Source organism: Lipotes vexillifer, unplaced genomic scaffold (assembly GCF_000442215.2).
Source record: "Lipotes vexillifer unplaced genomic scaffold, Lipotes_vexillifer_v1.1 scaffold977, whole genome shotgun sequence".
Taxonomy (NCBI): Eukaryota; Metazoa; Chordata; class Mammalia; order Artiodactyla; family Lipotidae; genus Lipotes; species Lipotes vexillifer.
The window spans coordinates 3,468,056-3,477,636 of NW_006783088.1; the positions used below are offsets into that span (position 1 = coordinate 3,468,056).

General features: G+C 48.8%; 1 non-coding gene across 1 annotated transcript; it reads right to left on the reverse strand.

The window, feature by feature from the left end:
* Positions 1-1,605: 1,605 nt before the first annotated feature.
* TRNAG-CCC (transfer RNA glycine (anticodon CCC)) lies at positions 1,606-1,678 on the reverse strand. Its single transcript has one exon. It is a non-coding gene; the product is annotated as a tRNA-Gly (tRNA).
* Positions 1,679-9,581: the final 7,903 nt, after the last annotated feature.

The window sequence follows — 9,581 nt, forward strand, 5'->3', positions numbered from 1 at the left end:
GTGCAGGAGACACGGGTTTGAGCCCTGGTCCCGGAAGATCCCACATGCCGAGGAGCAACTAAACCCGTGGTCACAACTACTGAGCCTGCGCTCTAGAACCCGCGAGCCACAACTACTGAAGCCCACGCGCCTAGAGCCCGTGCTCCGCAACAAGAGAAGCCACCGCAATGAGAAGCCCGCACACCACAATGAAAAGTAGCCCTGCTCACCACAACTAGAGAAAACCTGTGCGCAGCAACGAAGACCCAACGCAGCCAAAAATAAAATAAATAAATTTACATTAAATACACTGTTCTACATCTTTCCCCCCCATTTTATCTGTTTTGGAAATCTTCCACATTAGTACATAGAGAACTTCCTCATTCTTTTTTTTTTTTTAGTAGGTGCATAGCTACCAATTGTGTGACTGTACCATAATTTATTTACCTGTCCCCAATTGATGAACATTTAGATTGTTTCCAGTTTTTTACTGTTAACAAATAATGCTATAATGATAGCCTTGTTCAGGCACTGTATATATGTAGGATAAAATCTCGGAAGTGGGATTGCTGGGTCAAAGAGAATGTGCATATGTAATGTTGACAGATATTGTCAAATATTTCATATCGACTTACCCCCCCCCCCACCAGCAGTATATGAAGCTGTTGGTTTCTCTACAGTCTCTCAAACAGTGGATATTATCAAACTTCTGAGTGGCTTCGTTTGCATTTCTCTTATCATTAGTGAGGTTGAGAGTCTCTTTAGATGTTCTCGAACAATTTATTTTTCCTTTTCTGTAGACGCTTTTCATTCTCTGACTTTTAAAAAATTGGTGGTTGGTCTTGTCTTATTGATTTCTAGAAGCTCTTTATATGTTACGGAGATTGTGATATGATTTGCAGCAGCAGTGGGGCCACAATTGGCATCCCCTCTGGGAAAGGCTGTGGAGGTGGATTCTTCCCCATATCTCCACCCTCTCATCCAAGCCCAGCCATTGATTCAAGGAGAATTCATTGAGTATCTTGAGTGCCAGGCTCAGTGCTTAGGCACCTGAAACCAGAGGTGAATAGACAAAGTTCTCAGGTTGCTGGAAGTTCGGTGGGGTACCAGATCTGTAATCAGACAGGTGGTGGTACAGTGTGAGATGCACTGTAGTTCAGGGGTTCAGAATGAGTGCTTCAGGAGCCTGTGGGAAGAAGCAATATCCTCTGCCTATCCCAATAGACTCTGACACCTGTCACCTGTGTCCACCTGGGGCTGCCGAGGCTCTGCCTGCCTCCCCTCTCCCTGTGGGTTCAGCCCTCAGACTCTGATTGCAGAAATGCTCTGCTCCAGGAAGATGGCTCCCTCAGTACATATTTACAGAGTGCTTACCACACACGCCAGTCTTCCCTGAGCTCATCCTGTCGGCTCTGCCTCCACGTGGCCTCCTTCCCTGGCCTGCGCTGATCCTCACCACCTGATTCTACCCTGTCATGCATTTCTTTTTACTTTTTCTTCTTTTTAAAAAGTATTTATTTATTTGCACGCCCTGGGTCTTAGTTGTGGCACGTGGGATCTTAGTTGCAGCATGTGGGATCTTTAGTTGTGGCATGCGAACTCTTAGTTGCAGCATGTGGGATCTAGTTCCCTGACCAGGGATCGAACCCAGGCCCCCTGCATTGGGAGTGCAGAGTCTTAGCCACTGGACCACCAGGGAAGTCTCTGTAGTGCATTTCTTGCCACCTGTTTGGGGTGTCCATGCCTCCACTGCTCAAAGGATTGTAATCTCTTTGATGGTACGATGGGAGACTTTCCTCTGGGTCCCCTCCCCTTGGTGCTTAGTATCCGGTGACGCTCAGTGAAGGCTTGTTGGATGATTGGTCGTCAGGTGGCTTGGATGTTAGGGAAGTTGGAAACCATGGCTCACCTGAATTGGGGTGTGTATGTCGGGGAGGTGAGGATGGCCCATTAAGCATGGGAAAGGATGGTAAGCCAGCCCCAGCATCAGAGGCCAGCCAAGAAAGGGTTAAGCTTGCCAGAGTTTTGTATATGAAATGGCACCAGGGGGGGAAAAATACAGACTAGCAATTGAGCCCTGTCTCATCCTGGTTCAAATGACATTGTCTGAGCTTCCCCAGCCTTGCCTCCTGCACTAATTACAGACCTTCCCTAGGGAGGGAGACCAGGGCCAGGAGCTCCTCATTACAGGCTCGCTCGCTGGAGGGAGCAAACCCCAATGACTGAACTCAATGACCAAACAAACTCTCTTGAAGAGAGACCCAGGGGTTCCTCTGTATATCACTGCTGGCTGGGAAAGGGTTAAGAAGTAGGCATGCATTGGAGGGACAGGCCAAAGGGAAATAGTGGGGGGCCAGGCTCAGGCTAAGGTACCCCTCCCCAACTCTACTTGCCCGGGCCTGGGCTCCCTTCTTGCCTTTGCCCCCGACGATGGCTGCCACCAGGGCTGTGTCAGGGCCTCCTCGCTGTGGTCGCCTGCCGGCTGCCTCTCCCTGTGGCCTGTGGAGACCTCGCCTTCTTTAATCTTCCATTTATCTCAAGGCCTCGCCCCTGTGAGATTGGCTTTGATGTGGGGCCTGCTCCCAGGAGAGAAATCAAGGGTTTCTGAGGCCCAGTCTGGACTCTGCCCACTGCCCCCAGCCCAGGCGGGGCCCAGAGGCCTCCCAGCCATCAGGGCCAGACAGACCCCCAGGGTGACCTCAGCAGCCAGCGCAAGAGCTCTGGGTCTTGACCTTCAGGCAGATGGAGGGGCTGCTGCCCCAAAGTAGAGGAGAGGGCTCAGGAGTAAGAGTTTTGTTAGCACATTGTGGAATTTATTTTATTTTATTTTATTTTTTTCTTGCGTTATGCGGGCCTCTCACTGTCGCGGCCTCTCCCATCTGCGGAGCACAGGCTCCGGACGCGCAGGCCCAGCGGCCACGGCTCACGGGCCCAGCCGCTCCGCGGCACGCGGGATCCTCCCGAAACGGGGCACGAACCCGCGTCCGGGCCTCTCACTGTCGCGGCCTCTCCCATCTGCGGAGCACAGGCTCCGGACGCGCAGGCCCAGCGGCCATGGCTCACGGGCCCAGCCGCTCCGCGGCATGTGGGATCTTCCCGAAACGGGGCACGACCCCGCGTCTCCTGCATCGGCAGGCGGACCCTCAAGCACTGCGCCACCAGGGAAGCCCCTGTGGAATTTATTTTTATACCTGTCTCCCCCACGAGGCTGTGAGCACAATATCGACAGCAGCAGCAGCGTTCTTGCATGCCAGCCAAGCACCAGGCATGAGGCTGAGCGTCTTCCATTTATAACACCACTTAGTCCTTATAACTGTGTGCCATGGGTATCGTTTCAAAGGGGAGGAAACTGAGGGTTATTGATTCATTCATGTTCATAAAGATTTATTGAGTTCCTACTATGTGCCAGGCACTGCTCTAGGCGCTGAGAAAGTAGCAGTGAACAAAGTGGGCACTTTCCTACCCATCTGTACTGTAGGGGAGACAGGTCATTAACAAATGGCCAAATACACATAGTCTCATGTTCTATAGTGTAAAGATACGGCCTTGAATAAAAGTATCCTCTCGAGTCAGGGCCATCGTTTTGGACTCAGTGGTGTCCTCTTCTGTGAGGAAACAGAGACCTGAGGGGAGGGAAGGAGTTAGTCATCTGACTAAGGAAGAGAAAGGGCAAAGGTCAGTGGTTGGAGGGATCTTGTTTTGCTCCAGGCACAGCCAGGAGGCCCATAGGATGAGGGGTGGACAGTGAGAGGAAGCGAGCCGGTTAAGAGTGCAGGAGCTGGTCTTTTGGGGTCTGCTGAGGAGTTTGGAGCTTATTCTGTGTGTGATGGGGGCGACTGGAGGGGTTGAGCATGACACGGACTCAGAACGTAAGTGGCAGAGGCTGACAACCAGCTCCGCTCACATGGCTAGAAATGGAGATTTAAACACAGATGCGGTCTGACTTGAGGATGGCAGCTATACTGCTGTCTTCCACAAGGGACAGGGACTGTGTCCCACTGGCCTCTGTGTCCCCTTGCCCAGCAGATGGCCTGGCACAGACTGAAGGTCCAGCAAAGGCTTGGGGATCGGTTCTGGCACTTCCACTGGCCAGGCAGTGAGGTTGGGCAAGTCATTGACATCTCTCTGAGTCTCAGTTTATCCATCTGGAAATGGGGGAGAAAACAACATCCGCCTTGTCTGTAGGACCCCACCTGGTGGGGGGCCGGTGAGACCTGATATCCGGAAGGACTTTGTGCGGTAAGAAGTGTCAGGAAATGCTCTGCTGTCTGATTTAATCTCTCCTCACTCCCAGGACAGCTCTTGACATCACTGCTTAGGGGCACAAATGTGTCCTCGTGGCTGTCCTGCCCCATGGGGCAAGGCATGCCCGTGTCACCTGCCTTCGGTATGTGTGAGCCTGTGTGTATGTCTGTTTACCTGTGGTGACAGCACCTAGAGGGTTGCTGCCTTGGCCTGGTGGTCTATGGGAACTTGACCTCCAGACTTTGGGGAGAGGGAGTGGAAGACATAGAAACAGGGGCTTCTCTCCCCCCTCATCCATATTGGGGCCCCTGGAATTCCCATAGCTCCTTCTATAGCCTCTGTCCCAACTCACAGTGGAAGGTGTGGGGATTGTCTGTACACCTGTCATTCTATTCCACCTGCCTGTGGGCTCCTGACGGCCAGGACTGCATCTTGTTCTTTGTACCCTAGGAAGCAACACAGTGTCTGGTGTATGATGGATGCTTCATAAGTGACGGATGGATGAATGAATGGTCCATAGTCCCTGCCATCAGAAGGGCCTGGAGTTACAGGGCTTCTGGACTCTACTTTAGCAATGTCACTGCTCCTAGGTGGGCCTCAGTTTCCTCTTCTACAAACAGGGTTTTTGTCTTCATTCAGTCCGTCATCTCTTGCGACTGTTACGGTACCATGGTATATTCTAGGGAAACAGACACTAATTAGAATCAGTGCTGCCCTCAAGAAGCTGAAAGGTGTCACAGGCAGAAACTGCAACGATCGCAATGTAAAGTGATAAATGTCTTTATGGAGAGAACCAGAGTGGCTCAGAGGAGGGAGTGGTCCACTCTGCATTGAGGGGAGGACAGGAACATTTCACACTATAAGGGGTTCTTAATGTGGGTCTTGAAGGATGAGTAGGTGTTTGTCAGATAAACAAAAAGAGAAAAGGGCATTCTGGGCAAAGGGGATAGCATGGCAAAATCCTGAAGGTATGGCCTAGCCTGGCACCTTTGGGGCACTGCTAACAGTTGGGAATGGCTAAAACTTTTCAAGGCAGTGAAGGCATGGTGAGGGGGTAGGATTGGAGAGGGTAGCCCAGCGCTGTTTCCTGCAGGGCCTTGTAGGCCCCCTACGGGATGCTAAGAGCCGTTCTGAAGGCAAATGGGAGCCACCGGCAGATTTTACAGAGGAAAATGGCATGACCAGGATTGCATTTTCCATAAACCACTCTGCTGTGGTGTGGACGACAGGTTGGAGGCCAGCAAGACTAGGTAGGATCAGCAAGTGGAATTATGAGGCTGCTGCTGTTATCCAGGCGGATGTGATAAGGTCCTGAGCAAAGTCAACAATGGCTAACGGTTCTCCAGTGTTTACGCTCTGTGATAAACATTTGCAAATATTATTGCATTTCATCCTCACAGCTACCCTGGGATTACATGTTATTATGATTATCACCTGTGTATTATAGATGGCGGTACAGAGGCTCAGTCACAAGGCTAATAAGTGGCAGAAGAAGAGTTAAATGCATCCACCCTGACTTCAGCCCCCAACGTTCTGCTCACTGATGAGGGCAGTGGGTGGAAACAAGGGCTTGGAGTCCAGAGCTGGGTAGGAGGTGGGACCACCAGGACATCGGTCAACGGGATCAGCAGTGAACACAAACGAGCAGGTTTGAAGAACCCTGCCGCTATAGGCCTGGGATTCTGGGACAGTGTCCAAGCTCAGGAAAATTCCAGTGTGTCTCTGGTGCTCTTACCATGGACCTCCCCATGGCATGCTGACACGAGGCCGGGCGCTCCACCAGTCGTCTCCGTGGCAGCTGGAGTCATCACTGCCTTTACCTCTTTTCCTGCAGGAGTTCTGGGAAAAGGAGCCCCACCTCCCAGTTCAGGCCGTGGGAGGAAATTTTTGTGGCCTCCCCTGTCCTTCCAGGACCCTGCCCCTCACAGAGGGCACTACTAGTGTGTGCACACTGGTGGGTGGGTGAGCTAACACTGGTCGTCTCTGGACCAGGTCCTGGTCTTCACTTGGAGACCCATTGCCTTGGGCCCTGTGGACTCCCATACCAGAGTGGGGCAGAGTCCCCTGAAAGAGTCTGGCTTTTTGTTCAGAGCTGGGAAAATGGCATCGGCTCCCTAGTAAGAGGTTTCCAAGTGGCAGTGTGGGTTGTGTTTGTGCTTCCCCTCCTGGGCCACAGTTTGAGATACTGGCCTCCCCACTTACCTCTGTGGCCTTTTCCAGGACTTGCAGCCGGCTGGGTCAGTTGATGTCAGGAGGCTGGTGGACCCTGAGCAGGGCTGCCGATTCACCCCCAGTGGGGAACCCTTTGGCCTCCGTGTAGAGCTTTGCTCTGTCCTTCACAGGTCAGGGTGCTGCTTTTCCTTTTTCATAAATAAAGCTGAACCTGACTCACAACTCAAGAGAGGCTCTGGTGCTCAGTCACCAGCATCACCATGGTAACCATGCCATCCATGAACACTTGAAAAGGAAGTTATCAATAGCAACCTGCCTCTTCCTTCTTACCTCACAGCAGCCCTGGGCTTCCACAGTCCTGACCCTTGGGGCTGGGTGAATGGCCCAGCTCTAGGCCTGGGCTTCCCCAAAAGCAGGCAGTTGAAAGTAGGGACCTGAGGTTCCCACTCATGCTTACCTATCTGCCTCTTGGACATCCTTCCAGAAGGACCTGAAAAAGTCTCTTTCATGCTGGGGCACTAGGGGCAGACATGAAGTCCACATTTTAAAGCCATGAATCCATGGCTTTGTCCATGATTTCTGTTGGGAGGACAAAATCGTGTGGTGGGTACAGCTTCAGAGATGATAAAACCTAGAATTAAAATGAATGTGAGGATGTTAATAATAATAATAACCGTTTATTGAGTGCCTACCACCATGAGTCAGGCAGCGTATAAGCTTTATATACCTTGTCTCCCTTGCTGTAATTACTTTTCTAGAGGCAATTTTAATTAATAAGTTAATTTAAATTAGTTAAATAATAATATCTAGAATTTGTTGAGTGTCAGACACTCTGCTAAGCACTAATGTTTATTTTCCCATGGGAAGCACTATGATTATCCCCATTTTACAGATGGGAAAACTGAAGCTTAGAGAGGTTAAAGAATTTGTCTGAGGTCACTCAGCTACCAAAGGATAGAACTAGGGTTTGGGTTCAGTTGTGTCTGGCAGTCATCCTCATTATTTTATTATCTCCTAAGGCCCAGTCAAGGCACAAACTACATACTGAGCAGAGAGAGGCTCCAGGTTTGCCTGGTATAAGAGATTTTCTCCAAGAGCCTTGATTGACATTTTTCCCCCAAAATGGTTCCTGGTCACCCTCATCAGGATAAGCCAGCTTTCAAGGCAGATACTACCCTGACGCCCCAGCCAAATGTCTTGGGTGGGTACCCACAGGGTATAGAGGAAAGCTTGGGAGCTCTTCCTCCGACAAGTTTTAACCATAGAAGAGGCTTATTTATCAGAGCAAAACATCCAAGTATCAAGTAACAAGGCACTGGGTCTATAAGCAATGCTATATGCATATTATGGACTATTAAGCAGCCATTAAAAATTAAGAATTTTGAAGAATATTTAATGCTGTGGTAAAGTGTTCACCAAAAAAATAAGAGAAAAATACAGAATACAAAGCTATATGCACTGGAGAGATGTTTGTGAAATGTGGCAGAGAGGCCAGTGCTCCCCTAGCATCCACTCTCCCCTTCTTCTGTAGTAATAGAACCCCTACTTAGAAAAGATCCTATTTCCCAGGGGCCGTGGGGCTGAGTTCTGGTGGGTGGGGTATAAGCAGAAGTGATGCATGTGAATTCCAGGGAGCGTCCTTTGAGGAGAGGCAACTCCTTCTTTGCTTCTTCCTCCTGGTGCAGCCGTCTTGGGTGCCGAGTGGGGAGCACGTGTTGAGGATGGGGACCCCCAGTTAGAAGAAGCCTACCTAGGTCCCTAATGGTCACAGAGCTGCTGTACCAGCCTGGGCTCCTTCCCTTTGGATGTCATTTACTAGAGAGAGAAATGAACATGTTTAAGCCACTGTAACTTTGGGTTTTCTGTCATTTGTAGCTGAAACAATTACAATCAATATAAGATATGTTGTTAAGTAAACAAAAAATGCAGGTTCAAAATAATATGAATTGTATGATTCCAATTTTATTTTCAAATGTGTGTTTACATATACTTACATATGTACGTAGAAAAGTGGACAGGAAGGCTAAAAACTAAAATGTCAGCAGAGGTTATTTCAGGATGGTGAAGCTACAAGTATTTCACGTGTACTTTTGTTTGCTTCTCTGTATTTTGTACTGATCTACAACAGAAGCAGTACTTTTAGGATAAGAAAAAATAATAAAAGGTATAAATGACCCAGTGTATGATCCATATGGGTCCAAATCCTGAAAAATATACCTTATTCATGATTACATGGAAAAAAGACTGAAAAGAAGTGTACTAATATTAAGTAAATATTAATATTCAAGGGCATGGGAAACTGTTGAAAATATATTGTTGGGGGAAAAACGTTATTAAACAGTATAATTCTAGAGTTTTGTTTTGTTTTGTTTTGTTTGGTAAAAAGAATAAAGTGAACCTAAAATGAATACAATGTTATGTGCCAATTGTATCTCAGTTAAAAAAAAAAGATATAAATACATGCTAGAAAAAAGACCAGGAGAAGATAAGCCAATATATAATGGTCTGATTCCAAAGTAGAGATTTTGGTGATTCTTATTTTTCTCTTTATACTGTTTGGCATTTTTGAATTTTTTCCCAATAAACCTGTATGAATCTTATTTATTTAGAGAAATTTAGACAATACAGAAAAGAATGTTACAAAGAGCAATAACACACGCACATCCTCACTGCCCAGAGTTAAAATGATTAATATTTTGTTATACTTAATTCCTGTCTTTATTTTTAAGAAACAAAGAAGAACAGTAAAGTCCTCTTTATATATGTCTGTCATGATCATTAAAAACACTTAAATTAGAGAGGACTTGCCCTGTCTGGGACGGCCAGGGTGGGGCTGAGGGAGGGCAGGAGGGAAGCACTCAGGCCTGTTAACTTCCTTCCACCTTCAACCAAGGGTTTAGCTCCAAATGCTTATTTCCAGGACAGAGGCGGCCTGGGTACAAGGGTGCCAGATTGGCCTGGCGCTTCCCCTGGAACATACAGTGGCAGGCAGGGCTGAAGGAGGAGGGTCCCAGCCGAGCACTTCCCTCCTGAGGTCAGTTGGTGCCCAGCTAGTGTTTACAAAGAGGGTGCGGCCCCAGTCGCCCAGCTCTGAGGCCTTTGCTCTCAGGGGAGCTGGCCCACAGCAGGCCACAAGCAAAGGGTGGCAAAACCACTGTCTCCTGAGAAGCTCAGAGGCTGGGAGG